Source organism: Malaclemys terrapin, chromosome 4 (assembly GCF_027887155.1).
Source record: "Malaclemys terrapin pileata isolate rMalTer1 chromosome 4, rMalTer1.hap1, whole genome shotgun sequence".
NCBI classification, from domain to species: domain Eukaryota; kingdom Metazoa; phylum Chordata; order Testudines; family Emydidae; genus Malaclemys; species Malaclemys terrapin.
The window spans coordinates 126,935,674-126,951,700 of record NC_071508.1 but is presented as its reverse complement, the minus strand read 5'-3'; positions in this window follow the sequence as shown (position 1 = coordinate 126,951,700).

Here is a 16,027-nt window from a genome sequence, read left to right as displayed (position 1 = left end):
CGAAGTTGTTGCCAGAGGTTCAAAAGGGAAACCCGTTAACCTAGATAGGACTAGATTGAGATCCCATGAAGGTAGTGGACTAGGAGAGCAGATGTTGACTAGACCCTTTAGAAATCTAGAAACCAAAGGGTGAGAAAAGATAGAAAAGCCATCAAGTGGTGGGTACACTGCAGAGATAGAAGCCAAGTGGACTCTTAGTTTTTAATCCAGTATATGTGTAATCTCTGTGTGATTAGGCAGTAACTGGTGAGATTGCACCCAGGTCGAAAACCTCGTCCATTATATGATGTATGTGACCATAGTGGAGTCCTTTCTGCTGCACACTAAGATGGCTTACACCTCTCTGGAGCATAATCTCTTGGGAGTATTCAACCAGAAATCATCCATGCGGTGAGTTGGAGGGACTGGAAGTAGGGATATAGAGACTTTCCCAGGTTTTGAGCCAGGAGATCCTTAGTGGATGTAAACTTATCAGGGGCTGGATGGAGAGCTGAGGTAAGTCCATGAACCAATGCTTTCTTCAACAAGCTGGTGCTCTGAGGCTTAATGTGGCCTCGTCTCTTTTCAGTTTCCTGAGTACCCTCAGAATGAGAGGAACTGGAGGGAAAGCACAGAGCAGATGATAGGACCAGGGAAGACAAAAGGCAGCTGTCATGGAACCTGGGCTGTAGCCCACCATGGAGCAAAATCTCCTGCATTTGTTGAAGTTGGTTGCAAATGCCCCTACTGTTGGAAGATCTGAAGGAGACTGTCCTTTCTGTTTAATCATTCATGCTTGTCTATAAAGTCCCTGCTGAGGTGTTTCTCAGCCCTTGAGGGTGAAAGGCTTTCAGTGAGACCTTGTTTCTTATTCAGAGATTCCTCAGGTGGATCACTTCTTGGTACATCTGAGACAACCTTGCACCTCCCTGCTTGTTCAGTTAAAACATGGCAGTGGTACTGTCTCTGGGAACCAGTTGGTTCCCAACAGTGGACATAAATGTCTTGCAGGCTCGATGAATAGCTCGGAGCTCCAACAGATTTATGTGGAGCAACACCACCTGGGGTGACCCAAGAGCTTGCACCTGGAGTTGACTGAGATGGACCACCCCGCTTTTGATGGATGTCTCTGTTACCAGAGTCATAGTTGGTACTAGTAGCCAAAACCGGAACCCCTTGCAGATGTTCATTCCCAACTCCACAAGAAACTGCATTTCCTGAACCAATACAGTCACGAGATATAAGTCCATGAAAAGGACAGGGGAAGTGGGTTGGGGAAGGGGAGGGACTTGAACTGGATGATGTATCCCCCCTTTATGGTGCTGAGCACCCAATTGACCTCTGTGATCAGTTTCCAAGCACCGTAAAAGACAGATAGGCATTGTCCAAAGGGAGGTGAAATATGGTTGGTGTTCTGTCCTCAATGGAGTAATCAAAACTGCTTCAAAGCTGCAGCGATCTGATGAGAAGGGCCTGTTGTGGATGATGCCAATAGGCGATGTCAAGGAGGCTTAGTATTTCTTTTGAAGGTGTCCTGAGACCTCTGATGACAAGAGGGTCTTTAGTACAGCTAAGATTTAAACTGTTTCCTCTTTGTTACTGGGGTGTAAACCCAGAGTGAATGGAGGGTTGCTCAGAAATCTTTTAAGATATGCATGATGTCATCCATTTTCTGGGGAAACAGTTTGGACCCTTTGAAGGATTTTGCAGCTCCCTTGGGATGCAAAGGCTTGCAGCAAAGAGGAGTGCCTCATCGAGATGGCTGTAGCCATGGAGCATCAAGCCATGTCAGCAGCGTCGATGGCCACTTAAAGCAAGGTTTGGCCAGTGAGGTGTCCTTCAGAAACTATGGCCAAGTACTGTTCTCTGTATTCCTCAGGCAATTTGTCTGTAAATTTGGAGATTGCGCTGACCAATAAATAAAAGTGTATTCAGACAACAGTGTCTGGTAATTTGACATTCTAATCTGAAGGCTGGCAGCGATCTTGGCCTTCATGCTATATAGGTCCAGTCTTTTAAACTCCTTGTGTTTAGAAGAGGCCGAAACCACAAGAGAGTCTAGAGTCGGGTGGGGAAACAAATCATCAAAGTCTTGCTGATGAACCTGATAGTGTCTGTCTACCTGTTTGGCAGTGGGTGACACAAACCTGGTGTTTGCCAGAAGGTTTTGGCTGGTTGCAGCAAGGCTTCATTAATGGGAAGGGCGACCCTTCCTGGGGCAGGGTCCTGTAAGCTATCTAGGAGCTTGTGTGGGTATCCTGTACAAGCTCTGCCTGCACTCTCAGAGATGTGGCCACCCTTCTCATAAGGGTCCTGGAACACTTTAAAATCTTCCTCCTCCGGAGATTGGCAGCCTTGTCCAGGGAAGATGACGACGGGGCGGGGTGAGAATATCAAGCGGTTCCTCTGTTATCTCCCCTTTTTGTGTAGGTTCCAACAAAGGAGGAAGCTGATCGATGGTAGAAGGGGATTCTCTAGTATGGGTGAAGGCAATCTTCTTCTAGACCGGGACTCCAGTGGAGGACTAGACCTCATAGAGTAGTCCAAAGTGCACAGTAAGGCCAGAGGGGATATTCCACTCTTTGAACTGCCCATGGTGATAGGGACCATAGGGGGCATCCTTGTAAGAGTGCCAATCAGGGATTTTAGATTTAGTATCTCCAGAACAAGGTCTATAAGGTGATCTAAAAGACCTCAGAGGGGATATTAGTCACTCATAGTTCAAGTCCAAAAAGATGTAACTCTCCTTGGTAAACTGAAAACAGCCCCAGCTGGCGTTTGTGGAGGTCTCAATGTTGGAGAAACCCAGTGCTTCCCTATTGGTACGGACATAGAGGAAGTGTCCAAGGGAGTCAGCAGCAGAGGTTCAGGCAGCCAAAACACCAATAGCTAAGTTGCTGCTGATGGAGCCATCGTAATGGTCAATATCATTGATGGCACCAGCGGTGTTGAGACTGACACCATCGGTGCTGGATGGTGCAACAAAGGAAAGTCTGGTACTGGCAAATGCAAGAAGTCCTTCCATGCAAGGAAGACCTGTGGAGTAGAAGGTACCTAAAGAGTTAAGTTTTCATCTAGCTGAGCCAACAGTACTGATGGTGCCAATGGTGCCAGCATTGATGGTGCTGCAGAGAAAGGATCCAGTAATGGTGAAGACAGTGGTCCTTAATGGTCCAGAGGAACTGGAGTCTACCGTGCCTGCAAGCAGACCTCGGCACTGGAGGACTCACTGGAAGCCTGTGTGATGAAGGGTGGGACTTGACCATTTGTGAGATACAGACAAGGCTAATTTAGAGCATTTTGAGAAGGCTGCTGGGGATGAGGAGGAATGGTTTCTCTCTTCAGATTTAGGCTTGAAAGCTAGGGGTACCAAGGGGGCACTTCTTGTGAATGAAGTGTCTGTCCTCTTATGGTCAGGGTCCGGTTCTGAAGAAGGATGCATCACCTCCTCCATAACGTGGCCTTTTGAGGTGGAAATCCCTCTATTTCTTGTTTGTTCCAGTAAGGAAGGAGGTACAAATCGAACATTTGCCCCTCACCTAGACAAATTAAGCAGCTTTTGTGCCTATCCATGAAAGGGATCACCTCCCTACATATTGCACACTGCCTGAACCCTGTGGGGTTTTCAGGTTAAATCCACCAGTTCTTGGACTAACTATACTAAAATTAAACTAAAACTAAGAACTATATACTAGAACTAGAAGAACTAGGGGTCACCAAATGGAATTAATAGACAGCAGGTTTAAAACAAACAAAAGGAAGTATTTCTTCACACAACACACAGTCAACCTGTGGAATTCTTTGATAGAGGATGTTGTGAAGGCCAAGACTATAACAGGGTTCAAAAAAGAACTAGATAAATTCATGGAGGATAGGTCCATCAATGGCTATTATCCAGGATGGACAGGGATGGTGTCCCTAGCCTTTGTTTGCCAAAAGCTGGGAATGGGTGACAGGGCATGGATCACTTGATGATTGCATGTTCTTTTCATCCCCTCTGGGGCACCTGGCATTGGCCAGTGTCAGAAGACAGGATGCTGGGCTAAATAGACCTTTGGTCTGACCCAGTATGGCTTCTTCTTACTGTATAAGAACATAAGAACTCTTTATGGAGGCTGGTGTACTGAAGCTAAACAACTATGGGGCAGTCCAACTCTCACCACAAGTGATGAGACGGAACTGAGAGGGAGGTGGGAGCCACTCCCCTTTTATGCCCTCAGTTCAGCATACAAGGAGAGCAGGGAATGTGCACCAACCAGTGGTGCTGCCCTGCTGGTAAAAGTTTCTGACTCCAGCGCACTCTGTGCATATATACCTACAGTTGAAGGTATCTGTGCACAATCACTCGAAAGAGAACCAGGAGTTATAATGCCTGGTAGACCAAGGAGGAGTTATCATGAGACGCTTTACTCATTTTAACCAGTGCATTAACAAGAATTACTACATGTAAATCAAGTAGGGTATTTATACACCATACTTGGCAACAGTTAGGCCCAAGTGGGATACAGTTTCAGGCTTCAATAGGAGTATAGGGCTGCTTTCAGACTTGGCCCCTCTACTTTATAAAAGATAGAAACAAACTGAAGAAAGCACAGAAAAACAACAAAAGTGGATCAAGATTTGAGAAGTAGGGTCTGTGATGGAAGTTTCGGGAAATGGGCATTGTTTAGCCTGTGGAAAAAAAGATGGAAAGAGGACAAAGTTACAGTCTACGGCTACATAAAGGGATATTAAAAAGACCCCTTATTCTCATTAATTGATGAAGATACAACAACAAGAAGAAGATGGGGTGTAAACAGACAGAACCTTGTTTGAACAGATGTACACAAACACACCCCCATATATAATCCAAACTCACTCTTCTCCTAGGGTCTATAACCCTCCTGCCAGGTGTTGTCAGCAGTAAAAAGGACCAGGTTCAATTTTCTATGAGTTTCCTTAAACATACTTAGCTAACACCAGCTCAAGTCCCCACTCGGAAACCTGGGAAATTATATACATGACCTTGGGTGCCCTGATGAGCAATTCTTCCTCACTTGCAAGCAATGAGTTCAGGGGTTACAACAAAAAAACTTTAATGGGGGAGGGGGAGAGATAGGGAGGAGGGGAAGGAAGACACCAGAATTAATTTGGGAAAATCAGCAGTTAAATTCTGTGATGTAAGACTTCCCCTCCCCCCAGGGTGTCTTAACAGTAGTCCCAACCTCAGTCCTCCATTGACCATTGTGAGTGGCTGGTAGGTTCTGGCCACGTCCCAGCTCCCTACTCATGGCTAGCTCATCTGGGTTGGAGAAGTCCAACGATTCTAGCAGGTCACTGCTGCCTGGATAACTCTACTACCTATGCCAGGTGGAGTGATTTCAGCTTTAAATTGATAGCAAGCCCAAACCAACATCCCTTAGGAAAGTTCTTGCTGTGGTTTCAGCCCAAGTAGCCTCAGTTCTGCTGCCACTCTGTGCCGTCCATCCCCTCAAAGGTGCTGTCACCGCCACTCTGAGCTGTCTGCTGTCTCAGAGAAGCTGCTGCTCTAACACCATCAGTTCTCACCACGCAGCTGCTGCTGCCTGGAAGCTGCTCCCACTCTGCACTGTGGTCACCAGGCTCAGGGCTGAGGAAAGGATCCATGGTATTTACAACTTTGGACAGAGTCCATACCACCAGCAAAGCACTTTCAGCAGCAAACTTTTTTCCCTTCGCTACCCCGCCCTCCCCCCCCCCCCCACTCCCCAGGCTTCTGTACCAACAGTGCCGGACAGCAGGGAGACCCCAGGCCGTTCAGGGTCAATGTCTTCTCTTTCCCAGCAAGGTCAAGTGCAATCTTACTGCCCTCCAAAACTTAACTGAACTTTAACCAAAATGTCCCCAAACTGCCACAAAACTGAAATGTAAATAGTCCTGGCCCAGTCAGTCAACTCCCCTTGCTTTCCAACAGATGCCAGCAGAGAACTCCCTCACCAGTGTAGCTCTGCCCATCTGCAGGTCTTAAGCAGCTCGAGGCTGCTCTTCTCCCATTTCACCAACAGGTGACAGTCTTGAGTATCCTGCTCTCCAAGGGTACGTCTACACCGCAATTAATAACCCGCAGTTGGCCCGTGCCAGCTGACTCAGGCTAAGGGGCTATTTAACTGCGGAGTAGACATTTGGGCAGGTGGGAGGGTCCAAGAGCTCAGGCTGCAACCCGAGTCAGAATGTTTACACCAGTGGTTCTCAAAGTCGGTCCGCCGCTTGTTCAGGGAAAGCCCCTGGCAGGCCGGGCCGGTTTGTTTACCTGCCGCGTCCGCAAGTTCGGGCGATCGCGGCTCCCACTGGCCGCGGTTCACCGCTCCAGGCTAATGGGGGCTGCGGGAAGGGCAGCCAGCACATCCCTCGGCCCGCACCGCTTCCTGCAGCCCTCATTGGCCTGGAGCGGCGAACTGTAGCCAGTGGGAGCCGCGATTGGCTGAACCTGTGGACGTGGCAGGTAAACAAACCAGCCTGGCCCGCCAGGGGCTTTCCCTGAACAAGCGGTGGACCGACTTTGAGAACCACTGGTCTGCACCACAATTAAACAGCCCCTTAGCCCGAGCCCGAAACTGCTGGCATGGGCCAGCTGCAGTATAGTCATGCCCTAAGGCTTTAGGCCACAGGGATTACACTAGTAACTCAAAAAACTAAACAAAAGTCTTGCTCAAGATCAAACTGTATTCCCAAGCTTGGCTGTTCCTAGGAATTTCTCTATCACAGGACCTAGCTCCCTCTTTCCCGTACAGACAGTCCAACCCCCTGTATGTTGTGATTGGGGATAACAGGATCCCCCTTCCACTATGAGTCTGCAGTAATTACTACACCTCTACCCCGATAGAACGCTGTCCTCGGAAGCCAAAAAAATCTTACCGCAATATAGGTGAAACCGCATTATATCAAACTTGCTTTGATCTGCCGGAGTGCGCAGCCCCACGCCCCTGGAGCACTGCTTTACCGTATTATATCCGAATTCATGTTATATCGGGTTGCATTATATCGGGGTAGAGGTATATACGTTTATTGCAGGATTCTAGATCCTTAGGTTTGAGTGACTCCAATACATCTGTTAGTCTTAAAGGTGCCACAGGACTCTCTATTGCTTTTTACAGCTCCAGATTAACACGGCTACCCCTCTGATACTCAACAAAGGTGGTCTCCTCTCCTTCCCAGGATCTTAGAAACTGTCACTCTGTTACCATCAATACATGGCTTAAGATGCAGCAGGGAAAAGTGGGGTTAAGAAGATAGAAAGATCTGCAGACTATAAAGACATCTAGGCAATGGAACAATTTGCCATTTAGGTTGTGGATGGCTAGATCAGTGACAATTGAGAAATAATGAAATCAGTTCGGCCACAAGGCAGGGGGATGTATTAGATGACCCTTAAGAGGTCCTTTCAAAACTTGATGATTTTATAAAGTCTGAAAGGATCAAGGAAAATTATTAAGTAAATAAATTTAAAATTTGCTCTCTAAATATACGATGATGTTGGTTATAGCATATATTTCTAAAGCACCCATCTTTCTCCACCCAGTCTGGGCCTGCTTGCAAAAATATTTTCACAGACAAAACCTACCTCAGCACAAATTATCTTCAAGAGCCATTTGAATTGAGCTGTTATAAGCAAATATATAGCCAGGATTAATTACTGAGCTATTTGTAATTTTCTCTCCTGGTGCATCCCATGACTAGAGGTGCATGACATGGCAAATTTTTGTCTTTGATAATGAGCACATCACTTCTCAAGAGTGCAGCAAACAAAACAGAAACTAATTTGTAACTGCGACTAATCAGGCATCTGCAGGCAATGAGAAACTTCCATCAGTGTCCTTCATGGGTCTCTTACCGCTTTATGTTGCTGCATAGGATTATTCATTTTGTGATGTAACCTCACTGACTCCATACACCTCAGTGGAGTTACAGCAGGATTGAATTTGGCTATGGCCCAGGTAATCAAGGTATTTAGGCTCCTAATTTCCATGGATTTCAGTATGCAGTGTTGTGATTTCAGGGAAGTTAGAAGCCTAAATACTTTGAGGACGTGGGCCTACGTGAGTTGAAGCTAGTTTTTGAAACTACTAAACATGAGAGATGGCTGGAAAATGGCAATAAAGAAACAAACATCACACAAAGTTTATGGGAGAATTTGTGTCTTGTCAAAAGCTTGGAATTTTGAAAAAATTCCACAGCTTCGCTAAACGCAGCATACGGGCTTGATGCAGAAATTAGCAGTTGAGGTTCTATGGCCTGTGTCATGCAGGAGGTCAGCTGAAATGGTCATAATGGTCCCTTCTGGCCTTAACATCTATAAAGCAATGAATGATGAAGAATTTATATGATTATATATATATTTATATATCTGATATATCTCAGACCGCCAGTTTTATTGTTGGGAAGACGGCTAAAATGTAGGAGTTCCATGCTTAGCTGATATTTAGATTGTTAGAGACTAGCAAGAGCTTGGTGGCTAAGTAGCCATCCAGCCAACCAACCAGATCTTTAGCTATTCAGTCAGAGGTGTATACTATACAAAAAAAGCAATTCAGACAATTCTCTCTCATTAGAAAAGTGGGATTCGTTCTGGCAGTGTCGTTATTTGAACTGTAACATTTGGTTAATATATAAAAGTCATAATAAATTCTTCATCATTCATTGCTTTATAGATGTTAAGGCCAGAAGGGACCATCTCAGCTGACCTTCTGCATGACACTGGCCATAGAACCTCAACCATTAATTTCTGCATCAAGCCTGTAATTTCTGATATAGCGTATCTTTTAGCAGGACATCCAGTCTTGATTTAAAACATTTATTGTATTTGTATCTTTTATTTAAAGTACAGTAGAATCCTGTTTAGCTGATATAATCGGGACCGGAGCCAGATAAGATCATCAAAAATTCAGATAAACAGGAAAATGGGCAAAGAGCTTTCCATCCATTATTTTAAAATGTGGAGTTTCCTTTAAACTAGCTGACCCCTGCCAGAAAATCATTAAAACATGCCTCCCTTCTTATCTACTTAACAGAATATACAAAACATTAGTTCTTGCAAACAATGTTTTGTTCATCCATTAACAGGAAAACTGACATGAGTTTTTAACAAGTTGTATTAATCATTTTTACACTCTTTACCTCTGAACATTATAGGGACCGTCTACAAAGTCTGTTTAATGTTACACAAGGCACCATCTCTAGCTTGTTTAGACATAACATCACAAACAGTACAATTTTTAAAATTTCCAAAAATGATAATCATTATAAAGCATTAAAACATACCTCCCCTTTTTTTAATTTACAGAATACACAAACCGTTACTTCTAGTAAAGAGTACCAGTTTTTAAAAACACAGAAACTGTCATTTTAAGTTGCGCTCGTTGTTTGGTTAATTCAGACAGCCGGATAATGGAGGCTTGGATAAATGAAGTTCTATTGTCTCTCTCTTATTTAGCACCTAAACACTATGGTGATGGGTACAGTAGCAATAGATAAATCAGTAGATCGAGCAAGCTGATTTTTCTCACTGTAATGTAACAATTGCATCATACGGTAACTATTTCCATTTATAAATGCCGACTTGATAAATGCTGCACAAATGAGCTCAGGCAACTTTGTTTTTAAGTGAGAATTGGAGGCCTTACAACTACAGCTATAGTTTTGAGGGAAACCCATTGACGGATGAGTCTGGGTATAGACAAACCCAGGAAGGAACTGATAATCTCTAAGAATACTCCTGGATCATCCAACATGTGAGAATCCAGAAATGTCATACATCATGGAACTGTCTCCGTAATTTCCATCAGGGACTGACTACTCCCTTCTCTAAGATATTGGTAACAAAACAACAAACAACAACAACAAAAAACCTACCAGAGAAAGCCCTGCAGGGATGACTAAGTTGCATCAGTTCTCCCAGAGGTAAAATGTATACAAATCAAATCAAAATATAAATCATTCCACCCTGTTGTGGGGTTTATGCACAGTTTCTTTTAATAAAATATGCAAATATTTTGCAGTAAATTGATTTCCCAGTTTCAGTTCTCTTATCTCCATATTTATTATTCATGATCCTTCTACTCCCCCACTTGAGCAGAGGGGAAAAAAAAAAGGGGAAAAAAAGAGCTGTGTAGAGTTCACTTGCTTTTAGGAACTAGCTTTATTATTGTTATTATTAGCACAATTTTATACTCCTAGGAGTGAAAGCTAAATGTAGATTTGTTTCAGAGTAAAATGTAGATATTACTTCTAATCTCAACCAAAGCTAAGAGGTAATATAATGACACCCTCTTTAATGCAAATCATTGCAATAAATGACTACATTGCCCAAGTACTCTACTGCATGGCAAATTGTAATGAGAGTTTGAATTGCTGGAGCAAAATGACAATTGTTTAACCTGCGCCTAAGCTGGACGGTATTACGACTGTTGTTTAACGTGTATACATCATGACTTTACGGAGAAACAATCCATTAACCTAGAATTGTTACTGTAAAATCTTAGTGCTTTAAAAAGAAAAAAAAAACAGATTTATTTTCAAGCAAATGAGCGGCTGAAATCTGCCTGTGACTTTTACATAACAGTAGTTAATGTAAATACTATCATTTCACATTACTTCGGAGGCTAATGTGCTCTGTGGAGCACCAAGTTTGATTAGACTGGGGAGCAGCAACCTTTGCTGTTGAAGGTCTCTGATGAAATAAAGGAGGGGGGAAAGCTGTTGAATCACATGACAGAGCATGCTCAGCCAGGCACATGCCATAGGAAGAGGGGAAGGAAAAGGAAAAAGTGAGAAAGATTTTGAAGATATAAAAGTGATGGGCCTCTCTCCTATTTACATGCATGCCCCGATATACCACTCTGGCAGTATAAAGGGATCTTAAAGTGGGTGTAAACTATAGGTGTAAGTTTCATTGCCACCTGTTAAGAGTAGGTTAGATAAATGTCTATTAGGGATGGTCTAGGCAGTATTTGGTCCTGCCATGCGGGCAGGGGACTGGACTCGATGACCTCTCGAGGTCCCTTCCAGTCCTAGAATCTATGAATCTATGAATCTGTTGTAAGGCGTGTTTGCACTGCCACCACTGTTTGAAAGGACTTTAGAATCAAGCCCAATGACTTCTCCCCATTAAGAATCCCACAATTATGGGTAGCACTTTCAAAACCACCTAAGCAACTCGGGTGCCTGAGTCCAATTGACTTTCAAAGGGACTTGGGCTCCTAAGTGATGTGTAGGTGCTTTTGAAAATGTTACACTATACAAAGAGCCGGATTCTGCAAATATGTGATGAAGGACCAGAGCTAAGCAAAAATCTGCAGGAAATTTTAGATTCTCCACTGGGAAAAATTAAACAAAATATTTTGTTTTCATTTTGGATGGGTTTGACCTGAATAGAAATATTTTGGTTTGTTGAACTGACCTGAAACATTTTGTTTTGTATCAGTTCAAGATTAAACTGTGTTGGCCATGATGGCATGTTGCCTCATGGGCGCTGGAGTTTGGGTACAAGTATTTGCGGAAAATTTAGATTTTGCAGAAACTGCATTTTCCATTGAAAAAATAATTCCAGTAGAAAATTCCATACCAGTTCTACTATAGAGTATTTGTGTGAGGGAAGGTAGTGCAGGATCAGATCCACAGCATTCAAATTAGAGATCAAGTTTTCTGCTGGCACAACAATGAAGTAAATGGATTTGGCCCTATGCATTAGACCTGAAAAGTGAGTGTACCACATCAGATCTCTCCAGTTAAAGTCTCTTGTGATACAATGCATGGAGCATTTCAGATCAAATACAGGGAAGAAAATACTTCTAAAAAATTACCAATTTCAGATTATTATTTTTTTTGGGAGGGAGTTTATTGGCCTGATTCTCCACTCCATCACTCGGTTTACACTGGTGAAAGTCCATTGGCTTAAAAGGAATAACAACAAAATAAAGCTGGTGTAACAGCATAGAATATCAGGGTTGGAAGGGACCTCAGGTGGTCATCTAGTCTAACCCCCCGCTCAAAGCAGGACCAATTCCCAACTAAATCATCCCAGCCAGGGCTTTGTCAAGCCTGACCTTAAAAACCTTTAAGGAAGGAGATTCCACCACCTCCCTAGGTAACCTATTCCAGTGTTTCACCACCCTCCTAGTGAAATAATTTTTCCTAATATCCAACCTAAACCTCCCCCACTGCAACTTGAGACCATTACTCCTTGTTCTGTCATCTAGTACCACTGAGAACAGTCTAGATCCATCCTCTTTGGAACCCCCTTTCAGGTAGTTGAAAGCAGCTATCGAAGAGAACCAAGCTCAGTATCGCTGAAAGAGACTCACACCTAGATCCACTAGTAAAAGAATCCCCTATGCAGTCTAGCAAAATTCTATTTGCTCACTCATCCAGGGCAAGTGATTTTTTTTTTAAAACAAGCAAGTGAAATACCATTTTTTTTCATAATCACTGGTCATCAGATTAAAGGGCAGATGAACGGATTTTGTGCCTGGGTTGTTAAATTTTCAGTTTTACATAGGCAGCCCCGCAGTATCAGCCTCCCTGAAGCATATCTTCTATTCATACATACACACCAGATTCTGAGGGGAAGGACAGCTTTGCTAAGATTCATATAGTAGCAGCATACAGTAACAGGCATTTACCATCGTGGTCAACTGTGCTTCAGTGGTGCTCTATTATATCCAGTTCTGAACAATTTTTCAAAAGACATAAATTAAACTTCAAAAACTCTCTAAAAGAAAAGTCTGCTTAAAAAAAGTTTGTTCCTGTTGCAGAGTATTATCTGTAAGTCCTCCAGCTAGTCTAAAAGCCTCTCCCACTGCTCCATGGGATTTCTAGTGAATTAATAATGTCACTGATGAATATTCAAAAGTAGGCAGCTATTGTGCCTCCAAGCACATAATTAATTATTCATTACACATTTTTATTCACTGAATTAAAAAACACAGGGTGCTCTGGGAAATGAAGTGTACTTCACTGCAGGGGCATGAAATTCTACACTGTCCCTTTAAGGATTATTACTCTGTATTTATAGTTGCCAAGCAACATAAATGCTGGGCAATTAGATCATGGGTTGTCCCTAAAGACTGATGGGATAATAAGCAGTAGTCAAGTATTAAGTTGACCCAGTAAGGGTCCCACATGAATAAACCTGGGGTAGGACCACAGCTGGCATCTTTCAAATGAAAATTTTACATTAAGACAGTACAAAAGGTGCTTCTTGTCAGGAATTTCACATAGGCAAAAATGCAAAGGCTGTGGAATGGGTTAACACCACTTTACGAGGCGGCAGGTTTAATGCATTTGTCCTTCAGACTAATCTTTGATTGCGAAGTTATGAGCATGCTGAGTCTGAGAAAGGCTTCAAAAACAGAGAGGAAGTCACTGGTTTACCTCTCAAGAGCTGCCTGCTCTCATGTTGACGTAAAATTCTACCCCTAATTATTCAACAACACTCATTAACAGGAAGAAAATACAGTTTTGTTCTTGGCTTTACAAAAAATCCGAAAGCATTGTTACAAATTGTGAAGAGGTTACACTTCTCAACTAGAGATAAACAGGGCAGAGACAAAAGTGTCCTCAACAGAAAGACAGGGCAGAACAAACCTCTGAAAATTATTGCTTGCAACGGTACCATAAGTAGCTATCGAATGGATCTCACTGGACAGTAATCCTGAAACATAGAACAAATGGGGTCAGAGTGATTTCCTTAACCAGCTCTTTCAGTTTTGTTGCAAACACAAACTTCAAATTGCTGCTGGCTACTAGCCATCTCTTTCTTCACAGAATTAATTTTTGCAAATCCTTCTACTTAATTTCAGACAATTCTCTTTTCTCTCAAAACTATTTTCAAGTGAAAAAAATCCATAAGAAAAAAAACCCTCACTCACTTCAATATTTTCCCATTAATATTTGTTATTTTTTTAAGCTAAATATGTTTCAGTATCCCCACTGGTGACACGAGATGATGGTTTTATTGTACTTTTAGATCATTAATTTTGTAGAGGAAAATGGGAAATCCTAGCTTATCTCTGTCTGCAGACACTTTGCTATGCTAGAGCATGAAATAGTTCTCAGCTGGAAATACAGTAAGGCTTTCTAGAGTTTTGTAATACAAGGCAAAAAGTACAATTCCCAGGAAGTATCATACATCCCTTAGTGTCAGAGAAAAGAGAGTATGTGCATGTAAATTTAACCAAGCACACATCGATATACATCATGTTGCCCTAGACAGTCAGATGCGTGTGTGTGTATGTGTGCGTGCGCTCATTCATTAAATTATGTTTATATATTGTATGCTTGATTAGTTTTGTAGTGAAAATATTTGGCAGAAAAGGCAAATGCACAAAAATAATTTTACTGACATGATATTATTTGCAAGGACACCCCAAAATTTTGCAAATGTTTTATTTCTGATGCTTTTAAGCATTTGAGGCAGAATTTGAACAGGAGATCAGAATAGATGTGAGCCCCAAAATAAATTAGGAGCATCACAAGTAATTCAGTAGGTGATACCATTGACTATGCTCATTAATGGTTTGATCCTGCTCAATAATCTAGCCCCAGCTTAATAGAACCAATCATGTACTTGAACCTAAGCATGTGCTTAAGAGCAGTCACTGGATCAGAGCCCGAGAGATCACCACCTTGCACAACTAAGCCCTAAAACTATTCACAAAAATCTGTTTACAAGGATACCCCTAGAAATGGAAGAGGAAAAACAAATCTTATAAATATTGCAAAAAATAATTCAATGAATATTGCACTTAAAAGGGCACCTAAGGAAGAAGGAAAAAAGGAATGCGGGGAAGTGGGTGTGGCTCACCCATAAACACTCTCCCCTAATGTGTGGCTCATTCACCCAAGCAAGTGTTCCACCTGTGAGCTGGAATCAACTATATGTTTAGCATGACCAGCACAGCTCAGCTAGGGTGGTGTGAGTCATTTTGTTATCTGGCAGGAATGAGTTGTAGCCATGTGGGGCTCACCACCATCTAGTAGTGAAATCGCACATGGAGTCAGCCTGGCTTAGGGCACAATCTTAATGTTTCTTATATCACTTATTGTTGCATCCAGTGCATATTTCTCACTGACAAGTCAAGAGATGCCTGGGAATACTTCTAGGTGCTAGATTGTATTTTATATATGTATGCAGACGCTATATAATTGAAACTGTCTACTCTGAATTAATTTTGCTGCGTTCATCAATTTGAAAACTCAGCAAAAATTAATTTCCAGCAATTATTTTTAGCAACAGGTAAGTGGCATAAGAATAGGGGCATGCAAAACTTGTATCCATTTGTTGGTTATGCAAATGCAAAAAACAGGGGAAAGTGGTTTTGGGGTATTGCAAAGTTTAGGACACCTTTAAGTAAAACTGTATGTTCATTGTCTGTAATGTTCTGATATTGACATTCATAGATATCTACGGCCTCCAGCGCAGACTCATGGTTCCTCTGCTTGTGAGAGTTGCACGACCTCATGGCTTCGTTGATGGGTGAGCACTAGCAAGAAGAGTCCCGGGCACAAGCTCAGACACAACGGGATATGGATTTATTACTGGAAGAGGAGGCAGAGGCAGCTGTCCTCCTGCTGCTGATGCTGCAGATTGCAAGACACTTTCACTTTCCCTGGGCAGGTTCCACTTCCAGGCGCCATCTTGCAGGGGTACGTCTTGGGTTAAGGATCCTTTCCCTCTGGAAGGAGATGCACTCTTTAGGGGCCATCTGTGCCACGCACACAGACCCAGCCAGCACAGTAACTGTTTCACTGCATTGGTTTGCCACCTAGGGTGACCAGATAGCAAGTGTGAAAAATCGGGACTAGGGTGAGGGGCTATAGGTGCCTATATAAGACAAAGCCCAGAATATCGGGACTGTCCCTATAAAATTGGGATATCTGGTCACCCTATGGCCCCATCTGGCTTGGGAATGGGGGTGGCGGGCTCTCCCTCTTTTCCCTGGGCAGACCTTCTGCCTGCAGAATCAAGCCCATCAGCTGTTTTAGTTAATACTTATTTAGAAGTAACAACAGTGACCCCACTTCCCCTGTGATC